The sequence below is a fragment of the Orycteropus afer genome, unplaced genomic scaffold (assembly GCF_000298275.1).
Source record: "Orycteropus afer afer isolate SDZICR_OR568_19922 unplaced genomic scaffold, OryAfe1.0 scaffold00062, whole genome shotgun sequence".
In the NCBI taxonomy this organism is placed as follows: Eukaryota; Metazoa; Chordata; class Mammalia; order Tubulidentata; family Orycteropodidae; genus Orycteropus; species Orycteropus afer.
Genome location: NW_006921649.1, coordinates 12,417,424 through 12,423,026, shown reverse-complemented (window position 1 = coordinate 12,423,026; position 5,603 = coordinate 12,417,424). Strand labels below are relative to the sequence as shown.

General features: G+C 42.8%; 1 protein-coding gene across 1 annotated transcript in view; it reads left to right on the top strand.

The window, feature by feature from the left end:
- STK10 (serine/threonine kinase 10) overlaps positions 1 to 5,603 on the top strand; it is a 230,286-nt gene that overhangs the window by 143,338 nt on the left and 81,345 nt on the right. The window lies entirely within an intron of this gene.

The window sequence follows — 5,603 nt, the reverse complement described above, 5'->3', positions numbered from 1 at the left end:
AGAATGTTGATGGGATCTGGATTGGGATTGCATTGAATGTATAGATTGCTTTGGGTAGAACTGACATTTTCACAATGTTCAGTCTTCCTATCCACGAGCATGGGATGTTTTTCCATTTATTTAGGTCTCTTATGGTTTCTTGATGGGTATATAATTCTTGGTTGGAAATTTTTATCTTTCGGGGTTTTATATATGCCATCCTGGTGTCGTCTTGCCTGAATGGTTTCTGCTGAGAAATCTGAGCTTAGTCTTACTGGTTGCCCCTTGTGTTAGACTGGGTTCTCTAGAGAAACAAAAACCAGCAAAACTTATATATATGTATATATGTGTGTGTGTATATATATATATGTGTGTGTGTGTGTGTGTGTGTATATGTGTGTATAAAAAGAGAGAGAGAAATTTATCTTAGGAAAATGGCTCACAAATGTATAGAAGCCGGCAAGTCCAAAGTCCCTGGAGGAAACATCAGACTGGAGGCTTTTCTTAGGTTCCGCAACTGCAGGGGCCAAGAAGCTCAAGGCTGGCAGGCAGTAACACCGGCTGTTGACTCCAATGAATGACGAATCCAAGATCTCCAGGCCAAACAGTGGACTGCTCACTCACGGACAATTGTAGACAGCACAACAGAATCCCAATCCACAGAAGAATGTCTGTCTTCCCAGGATGTCCCTGGATATCCTGGAAGCAGGCCACACCCCTAGGGAAACTACACCTGAACAGATTGGCCACTCAGAACACAGTCATCCGATCCCATCATGGGAACAACCACACAGAACTAGGGTCCAGCCAAGTTGACACACAGCTCCAACTATCACATCCCCTGTAGGTAACTTTATTTTTCCCTGCTGCTGTCAGGTTTCTTTCTTTGCCTTTGGTTTTGGTGAGTTTGGTGATGATATGTCTTGGTAATTTTCTTTTAGAGTTTATCCTGTTTGGGGTTTGTTGGACTTCTTGAATGGATATATTCTCATCTTTCATTCTACCAGGAAAATTCTCTTCCAACAAATCTTCGACAATTTTCTCTGTGGTTTTATTTGTCTCTTCCTGTTCAGGAATTCCGATTACATGTAGGTTATTCCTTCTGATGGTATCCCACGTGAACCCTAGGCTTTGTTCAATATGCTTTGATCTTTTTTCTGATTGATCTCTTTCCAAAGAAGTATTGAGGTATTTGCCTTCAATCTCACTAATTCTTTCTTCCACTGATTCAATTCTACTCCTTTTCCCATTCAATGTGTTATCAATTTCTGAAAATTTAGTGTTAATCTTCTGGATTTCTGTGTGTAGATTTTGTATCATTTCTCACTGTTCATTTATTTTGTCATTTTGTTCTGGTATTTTCTTCTGAAATTCTTTTAGGGTTTTGTCTGTGTTTTCCTTGATCTGTTTCTCATTCGTTGAAGATACCTAAACATAATTCTTTTGAATTCCTCATCAGGGAGTTCTAATGCTGCATCTTCCTCAGGGATATATTTTGGGTCTGTATCCTGGTCCCTTGTTTCTCCTGCTTTATCTTGCTGCTTTTTGTGGACTGTGATGCTCTGTTGTCTCTGAGGTATTGTGATGTTTTGTGTTTATATTTAATTGGCAATTGTATGTTGGAGTGACTTGCCCACAATTTTCATATTCTTTGTTTTGTTTGTTATCTACATAAGCAGGGTACTGTGCTGGGCTCCTCTATTCACTAGTTGGTAGTACTTACACACTCATTACCTGTCTCCTTTCCTGTTGTCAGCCTCCCATATGTCCCTGCTGTCCTTGGCAAACGGAGCCTATTCTTAGGTCCCTGGAATCCTAATGAGAATGCTGTTACTTTAAAATCCAAAATGGCTACCGCTTGTAAAGATTCAAAATGGGTGCACCCTTGGTCACTTTAAATATCCAAAATGGCCACTGTTTGTAAACACTCAGAATGGCTGCACCCTCCGGACAGCCAAACGTCCACAGCTCAGGCTATCTCCCTCCTTGCTGTTTTCCTTCCTAGTCATAGGCCAACAGTGCAGTTATCCCTGCTGCCCTTGGTGACCAGGGCTGATCTTTATGTCATTTCTCAGGTCCCAATACCACTTGGAAATATTTAGGCTTATGGTCCCGTCAGAGTAGCTGACAGTCCACTGCTCCAACCATCTCCGTAGTCACTGTTTTCATTCAGGTTTTCCACTAGTTGGTGCCTAATCCACTTCTGTATAGTTCCTTTCAAAGCTCTGGGCTCCAGGATCATCATCCTCTGTATCTCCGTCAATTAGTTTCTCCTTTCTTATGTTGAAGAGGGTCTGTGTAGCTTGTCTGCCTGTTCCTCCATCTTACTGGAAGTCTCCAGACAGCTTCAGTCTTAAACCACTTGCCCTCAAGTTGACTCTGATTCCTGACAGGCCTGTGTGTCAGAACAGAACTGTGCTTCACAGGATTTTTAATGGCTGATTTTTTGAAGTGGATCACCAGTCCTTTCTTCCAAGGTGTCTCTGGGTGTATTTGAACCGCTAACCTTTTGATTAGCAGCCAAGCTTGTTAACTCTTTGCACCCAGGGACCCTGCCTCAGTTTTGCCTCAGCTTAAAAATTAGAAGACTAGGCTGGCTCCCATGCCCTGGAATCATCTCCATCATCCTATTTATGGAATGTTTATCAAGAATTGGGATGGAGCTGAATGTTTGATGTGTCCATTAATGCTCACAACAGCCCTACAAAGTGGTTTACAGTATCATTATCTCTGTCACAGGTGGGAAAACCTAATGTCAGAGGTTTGTAAGAGTTCTGGCTTCTGCTCAGCTCATCTCCTGCTTTCCAGCCACACTGTCCTCCTCACAGACTCCCCAGCCACTTTGTTCCCACCTTTGGGCCTCTGTACTTGCTATTTCTTTTGCTTAGAAATATCTACCTCCAGATCTCGACCTCCCACCACCACCATTTTTCTGTCCCTTTGTAAGACCATATCATCGCTTCATAGTCCCTCTGGTGACCAGGAATTACATTGTTCATGTATGCATTTATTGAGTGCCTGCCACCCCACTAGAATACAGGCCGCATGTGGTTAGAGGGTCTGGTTCATCTCTCTGTTGTCAGCCCCTAGAACAGTGACTCGTACATAATAGGTGTTCAGTTAGTGTTGGTTGAATAAATGAATGCCTGGGAGGCCCTTAATTCCTCTGAGCACATCCTTCCATCGTTGACCACCCTCTATCCCCTTAATGTGGATTCTCATAGCCCTGCCTGCCCCTCGTTCCATCACTTTACTGTTTGTCTTACTGTGATGGTTTGGAAGTAGTTGTGACGCTAGAAACTATGCCAGTGGTATTTCAGATACCAGCAGGGTCACCCATGGTGGACAAGGTTCAGTGGAGCTTCCAGACTAAGGCTTTCAAGAAAGGCCTAGAGATCTACTTCTGAAAATTAACCAGTGAAAACCCAATGGATCACAGAATATCGTCTGAGACTTTGACTCACTCACTTTGGACATATCATCAGGAGGGACTGATCACTGGAAAGGGACATTATGTTTGGTAAAATGAAGGCCCAGCAGAGGTGAGGGAAACCTTCAATGAGATGGAATGACACAATAACTGCAACAGTGGACTCACACATACCAGTGATCACGATGCTGACACAGGACCAGGCAACGTTTCATTCTGTTGTACAGAGACATTGGTTGTTCAGTGGCAGCTCACAACAGCATCAGCACAGTTGTGAACAGATGCTGATCTGTGCTTATTTGATTGCTCCCCACTCCCTTCACTAAACTCTGAGCTCCCTGAAGGCAAGGGCTTCCTTTGCTTTGGTTGCCATTGTATTCTCTGCTCCTGGCTCTGGTCTGGCTGCAGTGGTGCTTGAGGAGTACTTACTTGAATGTATAGATGAATGTAAGCAGGAACCAATGAAATCAAGAGCAAAGACTGGAACCCAGTTCTCTCCTGTTCACACTCATGCTCTGAATATTATGCTACACTCTGGTTTAAAGGTATAAGTCTGGTGGAAGCTCCTGAATTACAGTCATTGTCACCTGGCTACAGTTGGGGCCAGCTCTCTTTACAACCAGGCAAAGAGCAGCCAGCAGATTCTTAGGGCAAAGAACTGTTCTCTTCAATGGAGACTCACTGGTTCTCTCACAGTGTCATTTCCTGCTGAAGTTAGTTTTTAGTCAAAATGAAGCTTTGCCCTCACAGGCAAGCCTGTTGCCGTTGAGTTTATTCTGACTCACGGCAACCCTATAGGACAGAGTAGAACTGTCCCGTAAGATTTCTAAGGCTATAAATCTTTGCGGGAGCTCTGGTGGTGTAGTGCCTAAGGCACTTGACTGCTAACCAGAAGGTTGGCGGTTCAAATCCACCAGCCACTCCTCTGAAGGCAAATTAGGCAATCTACTTCCATAGTGTTACTGCCTTGGAAACCCAAGGAGGGGTCACTATGAGTCGGAGATGACTTGATGACACATAACAACAACAATAACAACAGCAATAAATCTTTGCAGAAGCAGACTGCCACATCTTTTTCCCACAGAGTGGCTGATGTGTTTGAACCGTCGACCTTTCAGTTAGTAGCCAAACACTTAACCACTGCACCACCAGGACTCCTGGAAGACAGGAGCCCTGGGAGAAATTTCTCTTAGCAGCAGGTGTGTGAAAGAAAACTGGTGGTAGTATTGACTGTGTATCTAAAGATAAGTTCTTTTTATTTTTCCTTAATCGGGAAAGTAATACATTTTTGTCATAGCAAACTTGTGGACTTCAGAAAAATGGAAGATACCTTGCCTAGCCTTACCACCCACAAACAACCATTTAAACAGTTTGGTGTGTTTCCTCCAAGGCAGTATACTGTCTTAAATCCCTTTTTGGAAAAGGCAGGACATCATTACATGCTATACATAAAAAGTTTTACAATCACTCCCTGATACCTAAGCAAATACCAAAAAACCAAAAACCAAACTCACTGCTGTTGAGTTGATTCTGACTCATATGGACCCAGCCCCTTCTGAGGCAGTATCTCTACAGAAGTAGATCGCCCAATTTTCCTTCTAAGGAGTGGTTGGTGGATTTGAACTGCCAGCCTTCTGGTTAGCAGTCAAATGCCTTAGGTACTACACTACATCACTAGTACAAATGACACTTTTTTGAGGAACATATTTATGGATCAGTTTTTTCTATGTGTTTAGGATTCTTTGGTTGGGGTTAGATTCCTAGATCTGGAATGACTGGGTCAAAAGAATATGGGTATTTTAAAGGTTTTTGCTTTTTCTTGCCAAATGGCTTTACTAATGGCCCTTGCCAGTTTTGACTTCCATTAGCAGGTAGGCAAGTACCCATCTCAGTAGATATTATTATGTGTGTATATATGTATACATATACATATAACTAAAAACTAAACCAAACTCACTGCTGTCGAGTCGGGTCTGACTCACAGCGACCTCTCCTTGGGTCTCTGAGGCAGTATCACTATGGAAGTAGATTGGCCAACCTTCTTTCTGAGGAGCGACTGGTGGGTTTGAACCACCAACCTTCTGGTTAGCAGTCAAATGCCTTAGGCACCATATGTATATATGTATGTATGTGTATGTATATGTATATGTATACACACACACACACATATATGAATGATTTATTATAGTATAAT